The sequence below is a fragment of the Lytechinus variegatus genome, chromosome 8 (genome assembly GCF_018143015.1).
Source record: "Lytechinus variegatus isolate NC3 chromosome 8, Lvar_3.0, whole genome shotgun sequence".
Taxonomy (NCBI): domain Eukaryota; kingdom Metazoa; phylum Echinodermata; class Echinoidea; order Temnopleuroida; family Toxopneustidae; genus Lytechinus; species Lytechinus variegatus.
Window position 1 is genome coordinate 25,038,432 of NC_054747.1, and position 10,342 is coordinate 25,048,773.

A 10,342-nucleotide genomic window follows, 5' to 3' on the forward strand; every position below is an offset into this window, starting at 1 on the left:
AAGCAGTTCAATTTTTGTGGGAGTATTATATAGGAAACCATCCAGTGATGATGTGTGATTGTCAGTTTGTACCGTGTTTACACAGTGACACGGCTCGGGGGTTCGACACGCGAGCCGTGCTCAACACGGCAATTTTATGCTGTGTAAACGCGATCAGTGTGATCCGCTAGCCGTGTCGAACACGGCTTTTTTGATCCGCCAAAATCGTAGGTTTCAACCCGCGAGCCGAGTCAGACTCGGCAATTTTTTCGTGTGTAAACAGAAAGCCGTGTCGAACTCTCTTGACCAGGTCACTGCGCGCGCTTTCACTTTTGGCATTGTTGTTGTTCGCACGGACAAGATTCGATTCCGGCGGTGAATTTCCCGCGTTTAATTTGCGACGTCATAATTCTTCTTCCGTTCGAGATCCGCGAGCCGTGTTGAACTCGCCTTTTTATATGTACGTATAAACGCGATCTCTGATCCCTTCGCAGTGTTCAACCCGGCTCGCGGATTCAACACCCGAGCCGAGTCAATGTGTAAACACGGTCTTGGTTTCAGGCCTCTTCATTCGACATCTACCTGTTTGACAGAAATAGTTGATTTTATCTTGAATAACATGAACTCTGGAAGAATAACAGGAGGTCTGTTCTTAGACCTACAGAAGGCGTTCGATGTAATCCCTATTGATTTGATTCTTGACAAGATGTGTTATTATGGTATAAAAGACTCTGAACTGCAATGGTTTAAAATGTATTTGACTGAAAGACAACAATGTGTTTCAATAAAAGGAACAACAAGTTCCTTTTTAGATGTAAAAACAGGTGTCCCTCAAGGGTCCATACTTGGGCCCCTGATTTTTTGTTTATATATCAACGATTTAGGAAACTTACCCTTGCATAAAAACACAAAACTCTGTTTATATGCAGATGATACTACTGTCTTTAACAGCGACACTACAATTATTAACATACAAAGAAATTAACAATCCGATTTAGACTTAATTGCCAAATGGCTAAAAATTAATCGTATGTATTTACACCCTCAAAAGACTAAGATCATGACTTTTGGTAACAAACGTAAATTACAAAATAATACAATTACAATAAACTTTGAGAATACAACTTTGGAACATGTTGATAATATTAAATACCTAGGAATCATTTTCGACTCTCAATTAAGCTGGTCTTTGCATATAGAGTACATATCTTGTAAAATATCACGTTCTATTGCTTGCATAAGAATTAAACACTTAATCAACAGAAATCAATTAAAACAGTTATACTTTGCGCTTATTACATATTGACTATTGTTCTACAGCATTGGGAAACTGTTCGAAAACTAATATAACCCGATTACAGAAATTGTAGAATAGATATGCTCGCTTGGTTTTGAATACAGATTATTCAACTTCACAATGTTCTTTGTTAGCTACACTCGACTGGCAATCCGTTGAACAGAGGATTAAATACCAACAATGTATTGTAATTTACAAAATTTGGAATGATTCTGCATCAAAATACTTGAAACCATTATCTGTTATACGACCCATTGTTTATAATACTAGACATTCCGCCCAAAATCGTCTACAAATACCATACCCTAAATCTGAATACAAAAAAAGAACATTTTCATTCACTGCAAATTCTATTTTCAATAAATTACCATTGTCCGTACAAAACTCTATGTCTAAATAACTCTAAATAACTTCAAAAAACTTTGCAAAACGTTCATTAACATGCTTTAACTTTACAACCTGGCCTAGTGTGGGAGGGAGGTAGGGGAGGGGGGGGGGTTGGATATACCACGTTCAGCCACACTTAATTATGATTTTTTTTCTTCTATATTTGTGTTTTTGTTTATGTTTTCAAATTTTTTATTTTGATTACGATTTTTGTTACGGTAACTATTTCATTATACTCATTTTTTGTTATTTATTCATTTACTATGTACTGTATGTGTTCTGCTTTTCTTATCATGTTTATGTTTCTTTTATTCGTGGAGGGCTCCGTTGTAAAACAGTTTTTAACTGAATCGGACTACCCTCCACTGTTCTTTTTATCGATTTTTTGTTAAATAAAACATGACTAAATATCTAAACAAATAAATAAATAACTAAATAAATAAGTAAAATGATACCATGAGTGTTACGATCATGCCATCACGAAGAGCAAGATTCAAAATTGCTGGATGAGGTATGTATTGAAAAGCTGCAAAACGAGCAGGAAGTGTCATGAAGGGTCAATAAAGAACGTGATTCTGTTGTCTGTTTCAATAGAAATGAAAACCCATTCAAATCAAGACCCTGTTTCTTTATTTTTTATGTATTGTTGTGGTTTATGTATTGATGGTTCTAGGAGATAAAATGGAGTGAGTCGTGGTTTGAAATACCCATGCATGTTTGTTATGTGCTTGCTTGTGCAGAGGTGTGTGAGATTCCATGTTAATGTTGATGTTAAGGTGCATGAAAAACAAAAGAAACAGCTGAGAAACTTACTCAGCACCACCATCACCACGAAAAAAAGAACAGTGACTTTCAATATTGTGTCATATTGTGAACCTTTGACTTTGCCCCATATTTCATGGCACTGCACCTCCGTTTGAAACATAATCATATCATGCAGGGTATCATTAAAACAAATGTATTGATTTATTCATTGGTATCTATCACACATTAATATTCACTAAAACCGATGAGGGATTATCGATCAAAGTCAGATTTTCATTTTTTAGGAGTTTAAATATATACGTGATTTGATTTGATTTTATTTGTCAGGTAACTATGAACAATTACATGAAAATATGAACAGTAGTGTATACCTTGACAGGATTGCCCATAAAAGCCGAGATGGCTTATTTCCAATGGGGTCCGTACATCAGTAATAGACAACAATGTACATCTATGAAAAAACACCTATAAAAATCTACGAACTACATAAATTAAGTCTAGACCACTAAAATTTACACGAAGAATTGTAAAACTTAATATATAAGAAGACAAAAACAAATAAGTTTGCCATGAAAACCATTTACGCAAAATATGATTAAAATAATTGTGAAACAGGTTGAGTAAACGATCATTACTTCTAGGTTACATATGAAAATTATACTATAATACAAGATTCATGAATCATAAAACCTAAGATATGAAAAAGTACAAATAAGTTTGACACCAAACTTTCACGCAAACAACAAAAGATGATGAAACAATGTAAAACAAGTTGATTAAATAAATCATAACTAAAAAGTTATATATAAGACTACATGATACACATGAAATTAGAAAGAATATTTAACATTACAGAGTGGGTACATTTTTTAAGTGTTGTTTCAATACCCTTTTAAATTGTGTAAAAGTCTTAACCGATTTAACATGATTAGGGAGGAAATTCCAAAAATGTATACCATTATAATAAAATGTGTTGCCAATTTGACCTTTTCTCATAGGTACAACAAAGTTAAACAGACTATTTCTTGTTTCATGCCCGTGAATATTAGATGACCGAGTAAAGTTTTTTTTATATGTAATGATATTCGTTTGAATAGAAAGTTTTATGAACATGGTGAAGTATAAGTTGTTGCGACCTCAAGTCTATGCGAAGAAGGCCAGCTTTTTCGATTTCATTCTTCCCAACATGTGTTCTTGGGTGCAAGCAAGTAATAAATCTAACAATCTTATTTTGAATAATTCTAAACTTTTTTTGATCAACCTTTCCAAGACTGCAGTACCATGCTGCATTAGCATAATCAAATAAACACTGTATTAATGAAAAGCTTAAAATGCGTCTGGATTTCGTATTCATGCAATTTTGCTACCGGTATAGAAATTTCAAGCGAGCATTAGCTTTTTTGACAATAGAGACAACCATAGATTACATGAGAGATCACTATTTAATATCAGGCCTAAATACTTCACGGAATTCTGTCTCTTAATTAATTGATTGTTATAGTTACATTTCTGACATATATTCTAGTCAGAAAAAATCTGTTCTAGTTAAGTACTAGAAAATAGTAAACTATGACCAGAATGACAGTTGCCCAAAGCTGACCCTATTAAATAGTTATTTTTGACTGATTTGTTTTTAAAGTGTATAAATCAACGTCAGGCATGGAACTTGATTGTAGCTTCTATAAATGGATCTACGTTTGATCTTAAGTATTTAAACGAATATAGAACTAAATTCATACTCTAGCCTAGGGAATATGGAATATAGGGAAACTTCAATCACAATATGTAGACCTCTATAACTGCCATTAAAATATAAATATAACATAACATTAAACTACAATTAGATCAAGACAAACCCTAGAACTGTCCTTGATCTAGACTAATCAATATGTACAGTATACAATAAAATATTTAGGTCTAAATGTTGGCGCTAAACGTTACATGAATATTAACCTTTGAATCTAATTTAAGTCTAGCATTTGGCCTAACTTAACTGTTTCAAAATAAGTCTGTAGATCTAGATCCATATTTTCCCTTCCCCCTCTTTGTGATAAATACTTTTAATAGGTGACACGCGAAAGGGTGCTAAAATAAACTGGGCACACTCCTGCGCTTGTTTGCGAGTAGGAGTAGATTTTAAAAAGATTAAAAAAAAATAAAATGGACATATTTAATTCCACCCTGTTTTTTCTCTTTCCATCCAGTTGTTTCTAACAAAACAATATCTGAAATGAACAAATTCATTCAATAACAGTACATGTAAGAAAATGAGGGAAACAAATGATCAACATGCGTATATACGACAACAGATAATAGCAAGATCATCGTGTACTCTCTCTTTAACATCATAATCATCTAGTCCAATGATTCATCATTAACATTGTGACTGATAGTGGGCCGTACATTATTGGGGGTTATTGTAGGCGCGTCGTGGTATAGTGGTTCTGACTCTCGTCTTTCAAACAGAGGGTTGTGGGTTCGAATCCTAGCCATGGCATGTTTCACTTCAGCAAGAAATTTGTCCACACTGTGCTGCACTCGACCCAGGTGAGTTGAATGGCTACTTGACAGGATTAATTCCTTTAAATCCTCCGAGCGTAGTTGAAAAAAAATCGTATAGCTCGAGCCAAAGTCGCGGTATTGGCAGCGCTTTATATTCCCAGGCAAAAAGCGCTAATTCCAGCAATTATTATTATCAACACAGACCATCCCCTAGTCTGCTGTGCAAACCCTACACTCCAGATAAGGGTTTGGGTGTGCAGCCTGTAATGCCTTGTATACTGAAGCCCCTCTGAACAGCAAGTGTTGTATGTGCTAGTCTTTGAGTAGAGACGCACTTGATAAAAGTTTCAATCAGGGTCTGTGCCTGCAGACTACATCCCCCACCTGAAATGTTTTTTGGATATTTATCGCATCCCTCTCTTAATCTAGAGATATAATCTAAGTTACTGGTAAGGAGCAAAGTGTCAGAAGTGAAAAAGATGGACTTTACACCAACTGGTCGTTTATTGCAGCCGAAACAAACCAGGGGCCGATTGCACGAAAGGGTCTTTGTAAGAACCGTCTTTCGAGTCGCCCATTTATCACGATGCGCCATAAAACGCATTTTAAATAAATTACCTGCAAACATATTTCATTCATCCGTTAAGTAAACAAAATCTTTGTTTATAAAATGGTGTGATTATCATTAAAATTGTATACAAATTGATTTAAATGCTAGCTAACAAATTTTATTTGCTTATCATACATTTAAGAAATATCCCGCCTACACATTCATACAGCGAATCATAAAAGATGGGCGACACGAAAGACGGTCCTCGGAAAGACCCTTTCGTGCAATCGGCCCCAGTTCGTCAGGAAAGAAAGTCGGTTCGGCTACAATATTATGCATACATACACGTAGCTACCCCACACGCACACTCACACATATAAACACTTTGTGTGTCACTATGAATTATAAATGCTACGTAAACCAGATTTCCATGGTGTGAGCTGGTGGTGGTATATATATCTTTATATATATTTTTAAACAATATTCGATTCATGGAGGTGGTGGGAAAACCCTTAACCACTTATAATTTACCAATATATTGTTATTTTCACGAGAAATTTCTCGGATTAGGAGAAATGACCTAAGGGTAATCCAATAATATTGTTGATATCTTTTAGTCTTGTCAGGTCTTTTGTCTGAAAATGAAAATGATCACGTTGGCGCCCCATTCATCATTCATTGCGTGCTTAGTACAAAGACTTGTTTTTGACAACCCAGTTCCTCTTTAGATTTTGTTAGGAAATTCAATCTAACTCAAAATATGGACAAGTGGAACGCCCGTGGTAGTACAATAGCCGCAGCATTGACTATGTGAGCATGAAATATTATACACTTTATTTACCGTTTGAATGTAATTTGTAATGATTCTAGGTCAAGAAGGGGCAGGATTGACTTGGCGTGGAGATCTGAGGTGCCACTTTTATTTTTCCTGTTTGCTGTAATAGCGCAATGAACCAAGTACCAATATGACATTCCTCTAAAAAGAATTTAAGTATTTGAAAACAGATCACGGTATATTACCAAGATAACATTACCATTTAAGTCCAACATTACCTCTCATACCCCCCCCTCCAAAAAAAGATTTAACAACTATGATACATTATAATCTACACCCTAATTCGGACACATTTTAAAACTTTTTTTAACCTTTTATTATATTTGTATGCATAATATGTATGCTGGAGATGCCTAATAGCTCAAGGGATTTTGCACTTTTTTCTTGGATATAGGAGCCAAATACTGTTGTTGTCATAAAAAGACACTTTTTTACCTGTATACTTTTTTTTCAAACCCCAGAAAAATCCCCCAACTTAAGAAGACAATTAAGCGTGATTTATTTTCATAATCCATTTTCAAGGCCACCTCCTAATAACAAATCCCACAATAAATGTGGGATCATGTCACGCATTGCAGGATAGTCTTTTGTAGGACAGGGCCCGTTCCCGCCGTCTTGCGAAAAGATCAGATTATACATGTACATGTACAACTAAACACCACCCCACCCCAAAAAGTGCAACAAATTATTTTTCTTTTATTTTTTTGTACTACTTGACCTCAGGAATAGCATACTATTATCTACCATTCATGTACCAGACATACTGGATCCCTGTCTGTCTTTGTAACAATATATTACTTGACCCTTTAAAACTACCCAGAATTGGATAAAGTTTTAACCAATTGTTATGTGTGGACAGTATGTTGTCCAACATTTTTAAGAGTGTATTCTTAAATCTTGAATGTATACGAGGTTAATTTTCGGTCAAAGTAGTTTGTGTATTTTTCTCACTGTGCTTTCAGTGTTCTGATGTTTGTGTAATTTCCTGCATAAATTGTGTACGAACACTCACGGATGTGGAAAATAAACTTCATGAACTTATCTCATGTAGCATGATGTCGATAATGTAAATATTTGATGGAGGTAAAGAGTCCAAAGGCCAATGTGTTTGACAAGAATATCAATCAATAATTCATAAACCATAATTAATGACGGTAAATTGTAGGACCCTTCCTCTGCCTGTTACACTGTAACAAGTGGAATGCCTCTGGCCGTCTCACCTGCATCAGGCGATTCAACATAGCAGCAGTGCTGACTTTGAAAACTACTATAACTCGCACAAGATGTTCAGTGATACTTGGTTACTCTTATTTCCACGTTTTATGAACTAGACCAATACACTTACAGATATAGGATGGTAATTCAACAAATACCCCCAATGTGGCCAAAATTCATTGACCTCACATAACCTTTGACCTTGATCATGTGACCTGAAACTTGCACAGGATATTCAGTGATACTTGATTACTCTTATGCCCAAGTTTCAAAAGTCCAATCAATAAACATGCAAAGTTATGATGGTAATTCAACAGATACCCCCATTATGGCCAAAGTTCATTGACCTTTGACTTTGGGCATGTGACCTAAAATGCGCACAGGATGTTCAGTGATACTTGATTACTCATGTCCAAGTTTTATGAACTAGACCAACATACTTTCAAAGTTATGATGGTAATTCAACAAATACCCCCAATTCGGCCATAATTCATTGACCTCACATAACCTTTGACCTTGATCATGTGACCTGAAACTTGCACAGGATATTCAGTGATACTTGATTACTCTTATGCCCAAGTTTCAAAAGTCCAATCAATAAACTTGCAAAGTTATGATGATAATTCAACAGATACCCCCATTATGGCCAAAGTTCATTGACCTTTGACTTTGGGCATGTGACCTAAAATGCGCACAGGATGTTCAGTGATACTTGATTACTCATGTCCAAGTTTTATGAACTAGACCAACATACTTTCAAAGTTATGATGGTAATTCAACAAATACCCCCAATTCGGCCAAAGTTCATTTACCCTAAATGACCTTTGACCTTCGTCATGTGACGTAAAACTCATGCAGGATGTTTGGTGATACTTGATTGACCGTATGGCCAAGTTTAATAAACTAGGTCTATATATTTTCTAAGTTATGATGACATTTCAAAAACTTAACCTCAGGTTAAGATTTTGATGTTGATTCCCCCAACATGGTCTAATTTCATTGACCCTAAATGACCTCTGACCGTGGTCATGTGATATGAAACTCTGATAGGATGTTCAGTAATACTTGATTAACCTTAAAGGGGAATGAAACCTTTTGAACAGATAGGCTTGTGTAGAAACAGAAAAATCAAAGAATAAGAATAAAGTTTGAGAAAAATCGGACAAATAGTGAGAAAGTTATGAGCATTTGAATATTGCAATCACTAATGCTATGGAGATCCTCACATTGGCAATGCGACAAGGATGTGTGATGTCACTGATGAACAACTTTCCCTTTGGTGGACTATAAAATACCCTCAAAATGTCTCTTTTTGCTTTTTCTTATGATGATACAAACTCTTTATCCATGATGTATTCTTAAAAATATGTATTACATGCCCTCATGTAGACACAACACATTATTTAGGGAAAGATGTGATAAAAGAGGCAATTCAGTAGATTCTTGATTAACCTTATGGCCAAGTTTCATAAACTAGGTCTATACACTTTCTAAGTTATGATGTCATTTCAAAAACTTAACCTTAGGTTAAGATTTGATGTTGACGCAGCCGCAGCCGCCGTCGTCGTCGGAAAAGCGGCGCCTATAGTCTCACTCTGCTATGCAGGTGAGATAAAAACTGCGGTGTTAAAACGGACACCAATTTGTGTTAATAGAGGACCACACCCTGAGGTGTTAAAATTACACCCTAGAGATTAAACATAACACCAACGAGTGTAAATGTAACAACAAAAGGTGTTGTAATAACACCTATAGGTGTTAAACTAACACCATCAATTTAACACCGGTGTAAATAACTGGTGTGGTCCTCTATGTACACCGGTTAACACAACAGTTTTTGCTGTGTATGAACTTTTCTTTTTTGTGGTGTTTAAACTCATTGCTTCGTTCAAATGGAATAAAGTGTCCTATTTTTTGCTATTTAATAGGAAGGTCAGACAGTTCTTCCTGTTTTCAAGTTGAAGGAAATAACTTTATCACAGATGCAACTTGTATCTCAGTTTCCTTGATATACTTGTTCGTTTAAAAACCTCCATAATTATGTCGTCTTGGATAACCAGTTGTGTTTTTCTTTTTAATCCTATCAATAGTTGTTGGGAAACCACTTCATAATCATAGCTTCTATACTTTGTTTTGTCTACTTTATGTACCAAATTATATATCTTTGTTGAGATGACACTGATATTAAGTCATCACTTTGCCACATTCCTATTTTGGGGTGGGAGGATAAGTGGGTAGGGTTTTTTTTATTATTATGGTTGTTATTTTGCCTTTTTGTGTAACTAACTTGTGTTTATGTAAGTTGCAATCACCAAATAATCATTTGTAAATCATTTGCTATAATAAAAACAGAAAAACAACTTTATCACAGATTGTTTATAATAATAATAATACAAAAAGAACTGCGTAGAATTCGTGTTAAAATGTTTGCAGTAAAATTATAGCCGTTAAAACTCTTAAGGCCTTTACTGCAGGGGCGTAACAGGGGTCGCTGGCCGGGGGGTGTCAGGAGCCCAAAAATTCTCGGTCATCATGGTATGAATTGGCAGTGGCGAAACGAGGCAAACATTTTGGGGGCAGATATGGCGTATCGAGCAATCTTTATTATGAAAAAAAAGGTTGCGAGCGAGCGAGCCGAAAATTCAACATTTTTATCTCAAAAGATCAAATTTTGACATAATGATTAGAAAATGATATTATACTTCACCATTCTCTCTTTCCATTTCGCTTTGTTTTTCTTTGTCTGTACGCTGCCGTGAAAAGGATTTTTTAATGATCGTGTGCGAGAATAGAGGCAAACTTTATGCGGCAT